Genomic DNA, 18,151 nt, shown 5'->3' on the forward strand with positions numbered 1-18,151 from the left:
GTGAGAAGGCCCCAAACAGAAAAACATTTACTCCGCTGGGAGAATCTTACACTGCTCTTTTCCACAGATTGAAACAGTTGGGAATGCTAACCCCGGTTGAATCCAAAGCACCAAACCCTCTTCCCAGAAACCTGGACCACTCTGTTAGTTGCGAATATTGCTCAGGGATGCCGGGGCATGATACTGAAAAATGCTGGAAGTTGAAAAACACGATACAAGAGCTCATTGATAATCGCCGTATTGAAGTACAGGCTCCAGAAGCCCCGAACATCAATCAAAATCCGTTACCAGCGCATTACGAGGCCAACATGATCGAACTGATACATAAGGGGCAGAGCTTAAGAAACCGTCGCAGGTGGTTATGGTGATTCGTTCTACGGAAGCCAAAGAAGAGACAGTGAGTGCAAGGCCAGCGGTTCAGTTAAAAGCAATAAAAGACAAGCCAGTGGTGGTAATGGGAAAGGGATCATTTGCGGTTGCAAAAAAGCCGGAGCTAGTCAAGTTAAGGGTACCAGGGTCATCATCTGCACCCGTGTTGGTGGTGAAAGGAGCTTATGTAGAACCGGTTGTCATAAAACCGGTAGTCCAGTTACCCATGGTTGACAGCAAAGCCATACCATAGAGATATGACAAGGTAGTGGTGACATACAAAGGAATGGAAATTGAGGAAGAGAGTTGTGAAGCGCAAGGACTAACCCGGTCGGGACGTTGTTTCGCTCCCGAAGAGTTGAGAAAGTCTAAGGGCGCTAAAGACAATCCAGTGCCAGTCAAAAAAGCTGTGATGGAAGAAGAGGCAGAAGAGTTTCTAAAGAAGATGAAAGTACAAGATTATTCCATTGTTGAACAACTGAGAAAAACACCGGCTCAAATCTCGTTGTTGTCATTACTGATTCACTCTGATGAGCATTGCCGAGCTTTGATGAAGATATTGAATGAGGCTCATGTGCCCGACAAAATTTCAGTGAACCATCTAGAGACAATTGCCAACAAGATCTTTGAAGTGAACAGGGTAGCATTTTCTGATGATGAATTGCCTATGGAAGGCACAGAACACAACAAGGCTCTCTATTTGACGGTCAAATATGAAGGATCAATGGTTACTCAGGCACTAATCAATAACGGGTCGAGCGCTAATATTTGCACGTTATCCACATTGAACAAGTTAAAGATCGATGAGGATAGAATCCGCAAAAATAGCATTTGTGTTCGAGGGTTCGATGGAGGGGAACAAACACAGTAGGGGATATTGTACTCGAATTGACTATTGGCCCGGTCGAGTTCACGATGGAATTTCAGGTGTTGGATGTTGCAGTATCCTATAATCTTTTGCTAGGTCGACCATGGATTCATGCGGCCAAAGCCGTGCCCTCCACGCTGCACCAAATGGTCAAATTCGAGTGGGAGAGACAAAAAATTGTTTTACATGGGGAAGATCCCACATGCGCCATGAATGATGCCATTGTACCCTTTATAGAGACTGAAGATGATCGGGGACCATGGGTTTATCAGGTTTTTGACACGGTTCCGGTAAACAGGGTGCCCGAGGGTAAAAGCATGCCATGTCCCAAGGTGCCAGCTGCGACCGTCATGGTAGTGTCAGAAATGCTGAATAACGGGTTCGTGCCCGGGAAAGGTTTGGGGGTTGAACTTCAGGGCATTACTCAACCTGTGTCTTTGCCCAAAAATTTGGACACCTTCGGGTTAGGGTTCAAACCAACAGCGGCAGATGTCAGAAGGGCCCGTAAATTGAAGAAGAAAGCTTGGGTGCTTCCTAAACCAATTCCTCGATTGTCCAGGTCCTTCGTCAGGCCGGGTATCAAAAAACTGTCATTGGCAAAGATGTCAGGTTCGTTAATTAGGGCAGAGGGGAATTTGGATAAGGTGTTTGAGAAAGTATTTGCTAAAGTAAACATGGTTGAGGCCGAGGAAGGGTCAAGTAGAGCAGACATACAGTACATCGGACCACATGCTAACATCAACAATTGGGAAGCTACTCCTCTTCCAGTTCGGAGGGAGTCGTGGTAGTGGGTTTTGTTTTCCTTTTGTCACCTGGATTATTCCAGGGTTTGTAATCCAGTTGCTATGTTCTGTCCGTTTGGATGAGTTAAAACCCTGTTGTCTTTACATTTAATGAAATGCAATTTTCTTCGTCCCTAATTCTCTTTCCATTTTCTTTTCTTTTCTTTCTTTGTACAGTTCTTTTTATGTTGATATCAATGATATGACATGCATGAGGAACCTTCGGCCCAGTTTTAAAAGCCAATCTAGCTCAGAAGTAGTAATACAAGAGATCGAGTGTGATGATGGGGTGGATTGTAACAATGATGAAGCTTATGAGGAAATTAGTAAAGAATTAAGTCATTTTGAAGAAAAACCCAAACCTAACCTAAATGACACAGAAGCGATTAATCTAGGGGACCAGGACAATGTGCGGGAAACTAAAATAAGTGTTCATCTGGAGCCACAACTCAAGGAGGAGATAATTAAAGTATTGCATGAGTACAAAGATGTTTTCGCATGGTCATATGATGATATGCCAGGTCTAAGCACCGATTTGGTGGTTCATAAATTACCCACTGATCCGGCACTCCTTCCTATCAAGCAGAAGTTGAGAAAGTTCAAAACGGACATAAGTGTGAAGATCAAAGAAGAGATTACCAAGCAGTTTGAGGCAAAAGTCATTCAGGTTACACGGTACCCCACTTGGTTAGCTAATGTCGTGCCTGTGCCAAAAAAAGATGACAAGACCCGGGTGTGCGTCGATTATCGAGACCTTAACAAGGCAAGTCCAAAAGATAACTTCCCATTGCCCAGCATCCACATACTGATCGACAACTGTGCCAAACATGACATTGGCTCTTTTGGGGATTGTTATGCGGGTTATCATCAGATTCTAATGGACAAGGAGGATGCAGAAAAGACGGCATTCATCACGCCGTGGGGAACATATTGTTATCGGGTCATGCCGTTTGGTTTGAAAAATGCTGGGGCAACTTATATGAGGGCCATGACAACCATCTTCCATGATATGATACATAAGGAAATCGAGGTATACGTGGATGATGTGATCGTGAAATCTAGACAGCCATCCGACCATGTCAGAGATTTGAGGAAGTTCTTTCAAAGGCTTCGCAGGTACAATCTTAAGCTCAATCCTGCAAAGTGTGCTTTCGGGGTGCCATCCGGGAAGTTGTTGGGGTTTATAGTCAGCCGGCGGGGTATTGAATTAGACCCGTCAAAGATCAAAGCTATTCAGGAGTTGCCACCTCCAAGAAACAAAACCGAGGTGATGAGTTTGTTGGGAAGATTGAACTATATCAGCAGGTTCATTGCTCAGCTCACGGCAACATGTGAACCAATTTTCAAGTTGTTGAAGAAAGATGTCGCGGTCAATTGGACTGATGAATGTCAAGAGGCTTTTGATAAGATAAAGGGGTATTTGTCAAACCCACCTGTGTTGGTTCCGCCAGAACCAGGGAGGCCTTTGATTTTATATTTGACAGTTGTGGACAGTTCATTTGGCTGTATACTGGGGCAGCATGATGTTACGGGCAGAAAGGAGCAGGCTATCTACTATCTCAGCAAGAAGTTCACATCTTACGAGGTTAAGTATACTCATCTGGAAAGGACATGTTGCGCCCTAACTTGGGTGGCACAGAAGTTGAAACATTATTTGTCATCTTACACTACTTACCTTATATCTTGCTTGGACCCGTTAAAGTATATTTTTCAGAAACCCATGCCCACAGGAAGTCTTGCAAAGTGGCAGATCTTGCTTACAGAATTTGACATTATATATGTGACACGGACTGCCATGAAAGCACAGGCATTAGCCGATCATTTGGCCGAGAACCCCGTCGATGAAGATTATGAGCCTTTGAAAACCTATTTCCCTGATGAAGAGGTGATGCACATTGATGAATTGGAACAAGCTGAGAAGTCGGGATGGAAACTTTTCTTTGATGGGGCTGCAAATATGAAAGGCGTGGGAATAGGAGCAGTACTTATTTCGGAAACAAGTCAGCATTACCCTGTTACAGCTCGGCTTCGTTTCTACTGTACAAACAACATGGCAGAATATGAGGCGTGTATATTGGGATTGAGATTAGCTGTGGATATGGGTATACGGGAAGTCTTGGTCATGGGTGACTCGGACTTACTGGTACACCAGATTCAAGGGGAATGGGAAACACGGGACTTGAAGCTTATACCGTATCGGCAGTGTCTGTATGAGCTTTGCCAGCGTTTTCAGGCCATAGAATTCAGGCACATTCCAAGGATTCATAATGAGGTGGCTGACGCTTTGGCGACTTTGGCGTCAATGTTACACCATCCCGATAAGGCTTATGTTGATCCATTGCAGATTCAGGTTCGTGATCAGCATGCTTACTATAATGTGATAGAAGAGGAAATCGATGGAGAGTCGTGGTTCCATGATATCAAAAAGTACATTAGAGCGGGAGTATATCCAACGCAGGCCATCGGTGATCAGAAAAGAACGATTCGGCGATTGGCAAGCGGGTTTTTCCTTAGTGGAGGAGTATTGTACAAGAGAACTCCAGATCTCGGGTTGTTGAGATGTATAGATGCAAGGCAGGCCGCAACTATTATGACTGAGGTACATTTCGGAGTTTGTGGACCGCATATGAGTGGGTATGTTCTAGCAAAAAAGATTCTCCGAGCGGGTTATTATTGGCTCACGATGGAGCGGGATTGTATCAATTTTGTGCGTAAGTGTCATCAATGCCAAGTACATGGAGATTTGATTCATTCTCCACCATCAGAATTACATACGATGTCCGCACCATGGCCTTTTGTTGCGTGGGGTATGGATGTTATTGGGCCAATTGATCCAGCAGCATCAAATGGGCACAGGTTTATTTTGGTAGCTATAGATTATTTCACCAAGTGGGTGGAAGCTAAGACATTCAAGTCTGTAGCTAAGAAGGCGGTAGTTGACTTCGTGCATTCAAATATCATCTGTCGGTTTGGGATTCCAAAGGTAATCATCACAGATAATGGGGCTAATCTTAATAGTCATTTGATGAAGGAGACATGCGAGCAGTTTAAGATTATTCATAGGCATTCTACTCTGTACCGTCCCAAGGCAAATGGTGCGGTTGAAGCAGCCAATAAGAATATAAAGAAAATACTCCGGAAGATGATTGAGGGATCTAGACAGTGGCACGAGAAATTGCCTTTTGCATTGTTAGGATATCGCACCACCGTTCGCACCTCGGTAGGGGCGACTCCTTACTCACTGGTATATGGTACCGAGGCAGTAATACCCGCAGAAGTGGAAATCACATCCCTGCGAATCATTACCGAGGCTGAGATCGATGATGATGAATGGGTGAAAAGCTGTCTTGAGCAGCTGAGTTTGATTGACGAGAAGAGATTGGCATCAGTGTGTCATGGCCAACTGTACCAACGAAGAATGGCAAGAGCATACAACAAGAAAGTGCGTCCAAGGAAATTCGAAGTCGGGCAATTAGTCCTGAGGCGGATTTTGCCTCATTGGGCTGAAGCGAAAGGAAAGTTTGCCCCAAACTGGCAGGGACCATTTGTAATAACCAGAGTGTTGTCTAACGGAGCATTGTATTTGACAGATGTGGAAGGAAAATATATAGAAATGGCCATCAATTCTGATGCGGTCAAGAGATACTATGTATGATTTCTTTATTTTCTGAATGTATCTGTTTGTATCTGGCATATCTTAAAGATTGAAATGATGAAGGCATTTTGTCCTGCTATCCAAACACTCTTATCCCTTGTTATCCCCTTTGAGCCTTACTTATTTTTCATACCCCCCTTTCGGAATCAACGGTACTATCAGGGAACACAGGTGCCAAACATAAAAGAAAGAAGAGAAAAATAAAAACAAAAACAAAGGAAAAGAGAGACAAAGGAAAGGGAAAATAAAGAAAAGAAAAGGAAAAGAAGCAAAGGAAAGAAGAGAAAAACAAAAGGAAAAGAAAGAAGAGAAAAACAAAAAGAAAAGAAAGAAAAGAAAGAGAGAAGAAGGAAAAGAAAAGAAAGAAAAGAAAAAGTAAAGAAGAAAAAGAAAAGAAAAGAAGAAAAGGAAAAGAAAGAAAAGCGAAAGAAAAGGAAAGAAAGAAAATCACAACAACAAAGGTTAAATATGGTGAACTACGTTTGACTTGATCCCGAAAGGGTACGTAGGCAGCCTTACTCCAAGGTTCAGTCATACCAAAATAGAAATACAAAAATCCCCAAGCAAGAAACTGGGGCAGAAGGTGTGATTTTTGTGAAAATTGGATTCCGAAAGTTGTAATTTAAACCCATTCGAATTGTTTTGAGCCTTTTATACCTTTCTTTTTAACCCAATCCAAAAGCCTACATTACGGTCCAAAGAAAGATCTTTTGATCAAATTCTAAGAAATGCCAGGTCGAGCAGGTGACGGTAATTCGTATCAGTGGTGGCACTCTGGTTCAAGCAAGAAAAAACGAAAGTAAAATGAGAGAGTCTTATTGGTGAAAACCTTCACGGGCACCGTAAGGCGACGGGAGCTGAGAGAAAATAAATGAGAGAGTCTTATTGGTGAAAACCCTCGCGGGCACCTTGAGGCGAAAGTGAGTTGGAAAATGTTTGAATGGAAAAAGGTATGTGGGTGGAAAATGTTTCGAGGTACCGTAGTAAAGCAAAGTTAAGATCTGGGTAATCCAAACAAGCTCGGAAGTTTTGGGCAACAAAGTATGGCGATTGAAAGCCGGTTATTTGGACAGATTGGGCCGATCAATTCGAAATGCATGTCATAACCATTGGTACCAGCTGTCTCGCTCAGATAAGTTTCTTTTCCTTCTCTTTTTGAAATAACCATCTGGTTTTGGATTCTCCTTATCCTTGACTCAAAAATCATCGCATTTCATTTTCTTTTGAGGGTTTTATCTAGTTGAGATGTTTTAGTACTAGTCTTGGTCAATGCAAGCAGAAAGGACTTCAAAGCTCACTACCGGTTTCTAGAATTGTAAAACACAACGTGGTCAGAGCATGTCAAAAACAACTTGATGTCAAGTGGAACACGGGAAATTAACGGAAGTTTCATCGGTGAAATGATTGGGGAATGTCGGGGGAAAGGCAAAAGCTTAAACAAAAGGTCAGAAAATGAAATAACAGCATGGGTGTAAAACATTTAGGTCTCCAGATGTTGGGAAATTTAAAAGTGGGTCAGAAAGTCAAGCGGTTCAGGGACAGGGCATGGAAGGCAGTCAACACAAAGCAAGCCGGCGGAAAGATTTTTCAGCAAGGAGGCCATCAACTAACCACCATTTTAAACTGACGAAATTTTCTTTGATTGTAACAGGGGCAGAAAGTTAGCCGTTGAAAAGGAATTCTCCAAGAAGGAAAACAAGCAGTAATCAGGTTTGATCGCAAAGTGCAGTTTGATTAAATACGAGATAATCTTGAAGTGCATAATGGGAATGGAATTTGATTGCAAAGATGGCATGACTAGAATAAATGCAAGTTGTCAGGACCTTCCTGGATAATAGGACGTAGTTCATATACCCGAAAGTCAGGAGTCCGCCTGGAAAATAGAGACATATCATTCAGATTTTTAAGCAGTCAGGGGCCCGCCTGAAGAACGGAGGTGATACAATTCAAGTTTTTAGCTTCCCTTCAATCTCTTTGTTCATCTAGTAATCAGGAGTTCACCTGAAGAATAGAGACATACAATTTAATTCTAGTAATCAGGAGTCCGCCTGAAGAATAGAGACATACAATTTAATTCTAGTAATCAGGAGTCCGCCTGAAGAATAGAGACATACAATTTAATTCTAGTAATCAGGAGTCCGCCTGGAGAATAGAGACATACAATTTAATGTTAGCAATCAGGAGTCCTCCTGGAGAATAGAGACATACAATTTAATTTTAGCAATCAGGAGCCCGCTTGGATAATGGAGGAGTAGTGTCAATTTTAGGTTCAAAAGTCAGGAGCCCGCCTGGAAAATGGAGGTGTTAAATATTTTAGCAGTCGAAATTAGGAGCCCGCCTGGAGAACAGAGGTGATATAATTCAATTTTAGTTTTCAATCAATCTCTTTGTTTATTTTGAAGACAGGAGCCCGCCTGAAGAATAGAGGCATGCGATTCAAGTTTCGGAAGTCAGGAGCCCGCCTGTATAACAGAGGAATACATACAGTTCAAGTTTCAGAAGTCAGGAGCCCGCCTGTATAACAGAGGAATACATACAGTTCAAGTTTCAGAAGTCAGGAGCCCGCCTGTATAACAGAGGAATACATACAGTTCAAGGTTCGGAAGTTGGGAGTCCGCCTAAGGGAATGGCAATATGGATTTTTATCGAGAAAGCACAAGACAATGAGGCAACAAGGAAACACAAGACAACAAGGCAACAAGGAAGTACAAGAGCAAGTTTGAAGAATTTAGATAGGATTTTTGGTAATTCATAGAGCATAGTTGGTTTAGTTTTTTTTATCTTTGACATGATGTAATAGGGGAGGTCAGCAAGCAGTAACAGCAGCAGTAACAGCAGCAAGCGCAGTGCGATCACAGTTCCTGGTAGTCCCAGCTACCAGACACTCCTGAACTACACTGACCTGATTCCTGTTTAGCCCAGGATATGTAGGCAACCCCCGAAGCAGGACGCGGTCAAACTTTCAAAAAATGCTTCTCACGGAATTTTCAAACGGGCAAAAATCGCTCGTATTTGCTCACTTGTCTTTGCCCGAAAACCTTTCGCGTTTCCGAGCAAAGAGGGGCAGCTATGAGCACGTGATTTTTGCCCTATATATGAATAATTCCCAAAAATTCCAACAAAATAATTTTTCTTTATCTTTACAATTCCTGTGAATTTCGGTGTCATTTCTTTTTAATTATCGGCATCTTATTTGTGCATGTTAATTCATATAAAACACAAGGAGTATGCATTTGCATTTAGGTTTGAATTTTATATTTAATACCAATTAAGGGATAATTTGTTTAGAACAAAGCATGAAAATCACAAAAAAATAGTTCACTTTTGCATTTTAATGATTTTATTGTGGATTTGTCACGAATAGTTTTTGAACAATTTTAGGAATTAATTAGTCTTTATTTTAAAACAATCAGGATTTCATGTTAGTTTTACATCTTTATAAAAATTATAAAAAATTATTATAAAAATTGTAAAAGCAAGAAAAGAAAATAAAAAGAAAATAAGAGTATAAAAAAGTGGTCTTATTTAAGACCCAAAATTTGGGCCAAATGCATTGAAACATCTCAGGCCCAAACGCCTCAAAATTGCCCAACCCAAATCCATGCCCGGTCTGCCCCCACCTTCTAAACGAAACGGTGTCGTTTCGGGGTCCCTGAATCAGGACCGCTGGATCTCATCAATCTAACGGTCCTGAACTAACGAGGTTCTTAATATAAAAGGGTCCGAACCTTCCCCCCTACCCCCATTTGCCTCGTCTTCCTCACCCCACCCCTTCTCCTCAAACCCTAATCTGCGCCGCCCCTAAATCCCTCGCCGGCGGTGAACACAACCTACACCGTTCACCCCGAGATTAATACCACAGATCCCTCTCACTCTCCTCTTTCCATTGCACCCACTGGTTTACCTCGAACAAGGCCGGAACTCCTCAAATCTTAATTTGAAGTTTTCCGGCCAAGTGACAAGTTCGTCCAAATCAGTCCAAAATCATACCCCACAACCCCCGGCCCTTTCTCAACACTAATCCATAGTTGCTTTCTTTCAAATCACTGTGAAACGGCCCGAATCTAAGATCTAAGAATTTCTGGCCAAACCCTAAAACCAAATCCTTTTGATTTCGAACCGTAGTATCCTTAACCATGTGTTCTCTTGTAAGAACACATGGTTAGGTATGTTACGCGTCAAAAATCTGAAAGGATTCAGATGTTTCTGACTAGCCGGAGTTCCCTCATGCCTTTGTGAGTTTTTACTGCTTCCTTTTGCTCGAACGTTTGAAGTGTTATTTGCAATGGTTGTTTCATTAATTGTTCTGTTAATTTTATGATTTAATTGTATTAGTTTAAGTTCTGTTAATTACTGTTGAGTCTGAGTTTGATATTTGGTTGAATGATTGTAAGTTCATGGTTTAAGAATTAGTTTAAAGTTCACTTAATATTAATCATGGTAGCTTAAGCTCAATTTAATTTCGTTTAGCCTGTTTGAGTTGGTATAATTGAACAGAATTGGTTTGGGTCAGTCTAATCAGTTAGTTTCTGAATGTTAATTAATTAATTTCAGTTAGTTTTAGATTGGGTTAGGGTATTGGATATAGCTGTTAAGGATGAGGTTAGGTTCAGTGATTTTGAAAGGCTTTCAGGGGTAATCTGGGTATGGAAAAGGGTAGTTTTGATGAGAATAGTAATATCAAGATATAGGGAAGGGTAGTATAGGTATTGTATGAGTAGAGGAATACCTTAAGGCCTTCTAGAATGGGGTGCAAGTGTAGATTTTAATAATTGTAATGCAGTTACTTGTTTAGCAAGATAAAAATAGAAGGACCAAACTGAAAATAGGGAGGGACTGATTGGCAAATCAGAATTCAATCTATTCTCTTTGGGGTTGCCTATAAAAGGGCATGAAATGCCTTGGGAAAGGGGTCTTGGTTGGGATTTCTGCCTTCAGCTTTGAGTTTCAATTTGAGCTTTCATCAGTTAGCATTTTAATTCCAAAATTATTCAGAAAACAAAAATATCAAAAATGGAGAAATCCTAAACAACTGCACAGTTCCATCACTAGTTTTGGGATTTCAGTTTTGGGTTCTGGGTTTAGCATTGTTACAGAGGTGCTTAGGTGCAGTTATAAGGGTCAGGGGTATATTTGAAGCATGTTAAACTGATCTGTGGGAGTCTGCTTGTATATCTGGTTTTCAAGGCAATCTGCATGTATTTCTGTGGTGTAACATTGCTGAGTTTGTTGCTGTTGTTGTTGAAAGCAGCTGACTCCTCTCCTTTTTCTCTATTTTCATTTCAATTTCCAGGTACTGGTTCTATAACTCTCAATTTTATGGAATTGAAGTAAACATGCTGTCTGAAGTTGATCTCTGAAATTTTTATGTTGTTTTTGTCTAATTTAATGTATGAAACAATTAGCTTACCCATGTCATTTAGGTACTGTACTAATCGTGGTTTGTATGAATTGGACTGATAAACTGTCGAGTATGAGTTAGTTCATTTCGATTAGTAAGTGGATATTTGGGTATTTAGATTCATGTATGTAATCCAGGTTGTGGACTGTTTAAATTGTGCATTTCATGTTTATGCAATTGTCATTTTCAATTTATTTAAGTTCCATGGTATGCTGAAGTTAAATCTGCAAAGTTGTAGTTGATTTGGAGTTCCATACGCATGGCTGCTTTTAAGTTTGGTCTAGTATGAATTGCATATTTAACAGCTTCATATTGGGCCAGTTTTGGGCCTGGCGTATTAACAGTTGGCCCAGACTTTGGCTAGGTGATAATCGAATTAGGGCCTAGGTGCATCAAGGCTTAAAAGTTAGTTAAAATTAAAAAGTGCCCAAGGACTCGATTCCTGGGCTGTACGACTGCAAAATTAAAATTTTGGGCCTGCCTTATACCTGACGCCTAGCGCTTTAAAGGCATGTGCCTGCAGCTGTGCAATGGCATGATTTTGGGCCTTAGGGGCTCAGAGCCCACTTGTTCAGCATTTCTTTCTAGGTGTTCAAATTCCAATCCAACAAAGTGTTGGCCTTAATCAATTAGAATCCTTAAGTGCTTAATAACATAATTATCTCACCGTCTAAAGTTGGAAAGGTTGTGTTAGTGAATTTCACCCCCCCCCCTAAATAACAATGCGTTAGAATCTTTAAGCGCGATTTTAATTAAAATACTCTCTTAAACCCGGGTGCGCATTGATGTGACCCAAATCTGGATCTCGACAAAGTCAAAATGTGTTGACAATCACGGGTGCATTGATTGTGACGTGGTTCGAAACGCGTTTTCACGATGTCGTAATTCTTATAAAATAAATAATGATAGAAAAGAGGTTTACAAATCGAGACGGGTCTTACCGCACAAAATAAATAAATGTGAGCCCCTTAGTAAATAATTATCGAAATAATTAGAATTTGTGATAGCCGTTTAGCGAACTTCATGGCTTTTCCCCAAAATAACACTACGTTAATATCTTCAGGCACGATTTAATTAAATAACCTTCTTGAAATTAGGGTGTGCATTGATGCGACTCAAATCCAAATCTCGACGAAGTCGAAATGGGTTGATAACTACGGGTGCATTGATTGCGAAGTGGTTCGAAACGCGTTTTCATGACGTCGCAATTCTTAAAAAATAATTATAATAAAAGCGGTTCAAAATTAAATAAAAGGCACATAAGCTAGCATGTATTAAAATCAAATACAACATTTAAGCGACCGTGCTAGAACCACGGAGCCCAGGAATGCCTAACACCTTCGCCCGGGTTAACAGAATTCCTTACTCGGATTTCTGGTTCGCGGATTGTTAACAGAGTCATAAATTTCCTCGGTTCGGGATTCAATCGGTGACTTGGGACACCATTAATCTCTCAAGTGGCGACTCTGAATAATTAATAATTAAGTCCCGCTCCGATTGTCCTTTAAATGGAAAAACTCATTTATGCCCTCACAGGTGTAGGTGTAAAAAGGAGGTGTGACACCGGGAATGCCTGACACATTCTCCCAGGTTAACAGAATTCCTTACCCGGATTTCTGTGTTCGCGGACTGTAAAATAGAGTCAATCTTTCCTCGATTCGGGATTTAAAACCGGTGACTTGGGATACCATAAACTATCCCAAGTGGCGACTCTGGTCTTTAATAAAAATAATCTTGTTTCGATTGTCACTTAAAATTGGAAAAACTCTCTTATACCCTTTTGGTGGTAGGAAAAAGGAGGTGTGACAACGACCCCCGAGGATGGGAAATTCGGGTCGTGACAACTGGCATTGCCCATCTTTAATACTCCACAATCTACAGGAGTATAAGATGAAAAAAATCTTTTCTTGGTGTGACATGTGAGGTAGCTCTAGAATCTACTATCTAGCTCGTCTCATGGGATACCAAATTGTTGACGTTTTCATCATAAGTAAAAAGAAGGTCATCTCGAACAATAGCAGCAAAATTATTTTCATTATTTTTAACTTTCTTTCCTTCTCTAATGTATTGCAACCACTTGTGGAAAAACCTTTTGATGTGTCCTTTCTTGCCACACTGGTTGCATGTAATATTATGGTATTTTGACTTTGACTTACTTCTACTTTACCTCTATTCCTCGAGCTTCTTGTTCTATCTCTCCCCTGGTCTTCTGTAACCAAGATATCTTCTTGTGAGGATGAACGCTGAGATTTTCTCCTCACTTCCTCATTCAACACACCACTCTTGGCATATTTCATGGTCACCTTACCTCCAGGAGCTGAATTTGTCAAACAAACACGAATTCCCAAGAGTCAGGCAGAGTATTAAGAAGCCAAAGTCCTTGTATCTTATAATCAAAATTAACTCTCATTCCAGACAGTTGGTGAAGGACGTCCTGAAAATTATTTATGTGATCAAGGATAGGGCTGTCTTCCTTGTATTTAAAGGTCATCAATTGCTTTAGCGAGAACAACTTGTTGTTCCTAGTTTTTGAAGCATAAAGAGTCTCTAGCTTTTCCCACAATGATCTCGCATGTGTCTCGTTCGCATGTGTCTCAAATATTTTATAAGATCGTGGGAAATATTATTGGAAAGTTAGAAGGAAAATTTTATTTTGTATATGATTTTAATATAATATTTTATAATATCCATATAATTTATGGAATAATAGTAAATCAAATTTCTGTTTGTAAGTTACAAAAAGTTCAAGCAATCAAGTAAAGAATAAGAGTATAGCGGTTGAAATCTCCGTTGATTTACATTATTTGTAGCGGTTGAAATAATATTTATTTTATAAATTTTAATAACGAAGCAATTTTGAGTAATAAAATAAGAGTATCAAAATAATTTAGATTTAAGAAGTAAAAATATTTATTTATATTATATTTAAAAAGGAGAGATAGGCACGGACATACGTCAAAAACTAATAAACAATAAAGTACTTAAACATGCAATCACAACAAAAAATATGGAACAAGAATAAGCATATTTGAATTTGGTAGAGATGACACCAAGTAGCCACTTTGAAGGATGCTATTTAGAAATTAGCCAGTGCATTCTATTTCAGTTTTTCAGTTTAATTTTTCAAGACAAAAATGTCCTGAGTTGTCTTGAAATTACGTTTTTTAGTTTAAAATTTCATGACAAAATAAGTATTGGTTAATCCATAAATAGCATCCCTGAGAATGGTTATCTGTGCACTTGCCCCTCGAATTTGATATGAGAAAGTCTGCATTTCAGAAAAACATATTGTACAGATAAGACCGTCTAACTGATGTTTTAATAGATATTGGATAAAAATAACTATAATTTAAATTCATATGTAGATTATATCAATAGTTAAAACTAAAATTTAATATATCATATTGAAAACAAAATAAAAGTAGTTCAAAATTATTATTTTTGAATTATAGGTAAAACACTAAATAAAAAATTAAGTAAAAATATTATAGTAAAAAAATGCATACAAGAGGATGATAGGGATTGTTTGAGTATATTTATGATTTTGATTGATTTGTAAAATAAATATAGTAACTAATTGAATAGTGCTAAAAATTATGGTTAACAAATTTAGACAATGAACTAAGCATTTATATTGTTTTGTCTTTTATAAGTATAATTTTTATAAAATGTCAGTGTGCCAAATAGGCTAGCATTCTCTCATATACGCTTTACAAAATTATTTTATAACAAGTAAAATTTTGAAATTGACTGTGCATCGCACGGGTACCTATACTAGTTGTATAGAAAAACACGTTCCTTATAATATCTTTCCAATTTTTTATTTACCGTGTTATGTGATTACATTTAATTATAATTAAAAGAAAAGTTATTTTTAGAATTTAAGACCGTTAGTATTGGTAGAATTAAAAGACAGGATTGTTTGTAATTCGGCAGTGCAACGATACCGAGCAACCAATAAAATAATAACGATAAATAAGGAACAAAATGTGCAAAAATGGTGTAAAATATAAATTAAATAACAAGATTTATTTGAATTTGAAATCACAAAATATTTTTGAGTTATGACGAGAAAAATTATACATTTATATAAAAGCACGTAACTCAAATTTTAATAGATAAAGTCAAAAACCAAAAATATTAGGCAATGAAAAATCCAAAGCAAAAAATTACAATTTTAAGAGATTGTTTAATATGATAATATTGAAATTTAAAATTCAATATTTTATATTAATGCTAAAAGAGAAGCATAATTTAATTTCTATGGCATACAATAAAAAATATCAAATATTAAAAAAATGAAAGATTTATAACAAATAAACAGAATTTCGGTTTATACTTTGAACCAATTTGAAATCACAATTTAGTATTAAATATGACATTATTTTGACTATAGAAGAATTCTAAATGGGAAAACCCAATTAAAATATCACAAAAATGTACAAAAGGTGGAAAAAAATAGTATGAGGATATTATACTTTGACTTGATTTAAAAATGAAACAAAGTAACAAAATAATACTCAAAATATTATTGATAAATTAAATTATACAAAAACCATGAACACTTAAATTTTTGTAGTAAGTAAAATATATTTTATCTATATAATATTAAAAATAATAATATATAACAAGAAGTTACAGGGCAAGCTAATAAAAATTACATCGTAATGTAACAATTCTAAGTAAGAATAATGTAATAAGAAGGACAAGACTTATTTGAATTTGAGATGACAATACCTTTTTTGAATTATGATGAGAAGTATACATCACGTATTTGGAATCTTAACGGACAAAGTCAAAAATCAAAAATATCAAATACTGAAAAATTTTCAATCAAAATAGTAAATATTAAATATTATTGATAAAACTATTCAAGAACTATGATCAATTGAAAAAAAATATATTTGTGTTATAGTAATAGGCGAGAAATTGAAAAAAAAAAAAAAGTGACAAGCTAATAAACTTAATGAAATAATACTAAATATAGTAGATTATATAATAAAGAAAAATAATGAACTAAAAGCTATTCGTGACTATATGAATCTTTTGATAATTTCATAAGATTCTTTTATTGGTATATTTTATTTTGTAACAAGAAGATAGTTAGAATTTAATTCAAGCAATATGATAGAATGTGTTCAAACAAATTAGATCACATAACATAATTTATATTCTTTAATATTTTCGCGCATCACGTGAGTACTAATACTAGTATTTGCATCTTCAAAATATCTAACCTTGTAAAAGTCTTAGCTATACCCTAAACCTCAAAAAATATATTAACGGAAAACAGAAAGTGTCTCAGGTAGTACTATGAAAGTAACTTGGAGCTCTAGACTACTTTCTTTTGCTCATATTTAACAAATGATTAACTTCGAATTTTCGGTTTTATCTCAAGCGTCTAAGTTTCCCTATACAGTGGTTTGTGAATATTTGGGTAACAAAATCAAATTAAATGATAAATAGTACTCACAATTTGCTCGAAATTAAACTTTCTGAAATTATAATGTAAATACCATCTGATGTAGATTATGATATACATACAGGAACATTAAATTTCAGAATCAAATAAGTTTGTTTGTTAATATTTTGTTAGACATGACTCGGAATAAATCAAATAAGCCTGTAATATTTTAGAAAATTCAAAAATAGCCAAATTTACAAGTGGTCATTTAAAAATAACCACTTCAAAAGTAATCAAAATTTAGCCACTTTTCATGTACAAATAAATCGGAACGAAAACACTGTTCAAAATCCAGAAAATACTCCAGCACAATATGCTGGAATTCCAGTACAACATAAGTATACTAGAACTCCAGTATATTTGTCACACCCCTTTTTTTAACCAAACTCTACTTAACCCTCTTAAATTAATAAAAAGATTTAGTCAAAAAGCTTGAAAAGGTTTTCAATTTGAAAAGTGACAAAAATTGTATTCAAAAGGAAAATAACTTCAGAGTCGCCACCCGACATTTGATTTCGGTGTGTCAGGTCATTGTTTTTCTAAAAATAATAATTTTCCTTTCAAAATATTATGAACTCTAAAACTAAGTCTACACCAGAGATTCGGGTAAGGGGGTTCATTTGACTCGGGGAGAAGGTGTTAGGCACTCCCCAAGTCCCGTAACTAATACGGTTGCGTACTCGATCAAGTTGGTTTTTAAAATATTCAATTGAGGTAGAAAACACGGAAAAAAGAAAATAAAGACACAATAGGCTCGAGGTAGTCCCCACCTAATAAAAGAAAAATAACACAAAATGAAATAAGTCCTCCTAGAAGATTTCTACTACGCCTCTATTGATGATGCCACGGCCTCCATTTACATTTACTTCGGGCATTCCCCGGTTTAAAATATATACAAGTCCTTCGGGGCATTCCCCGGATAAATTCAACTAAGAGAACGACCTCTCGCCTCACAATTAACAGAAGTCCTAAAGCTTGCTTACCTAATGTGGTCGGCCTAACATGCTCCTAGCGAATAATATAATAAAAACAAAGCAAATGAAACTAAAGAAATAAAGATTAATTTCATGATCATTCCCTTTTAACTTTTATTTTTATTAAACCGAGCCCGACAATCATTCGAAACAAAGCCAAATGAAACATCTCAGCTGAGTAAGCATCTAATTCACGAGAGCAAACAAACGCCCAAGAGGGGGATAAAGGATAAGAATAAGAATAAGATAATCCAAAGAAAACCTAATGGAAAGCATATACCTGAAATACCACAAAATCACGGCAGAGGTAAAGAGAGAAAAGGTAAAAGAAAAAACTAACATTAAGAAGGTGAGGACTAAAGCATTTCCAAACCATTTCAATGGCTACTGGAGTTCTTAGAGTCGGACAGAAACCTTACTGCCAAGAGTTTACTAGTTTAACATTGAATCATCAAAATCAAAGAAAAATGACCCTCATGACGATTCAAGTGGATAGGTAAGAAAAGATGATTTTAAAAACAGAGTTTTATCACTCGCTAAATTCCAGAACATGAAGGAAATAAAAGTTAGTAAAAACATCTGTTCAAAATCTGTTCTAACATTCAATTTACCCAACTGTCACAATTGAAATAGAGATA

Source organism: Nicotiana sylvestris, chromosome 6, assembly GCF_000393655.2.
Source record: "Nicotiana sylvestris chromosome 6, ASM39365v2, whole genome shotgun sequence".
Taxonomy (NCBI): Eukaryota; Viridiplantae; Streptophyta; class Magnoliopsida; order Solanales; family Solanaceae; genus Nicotiana; species Nicotiana sylvestris.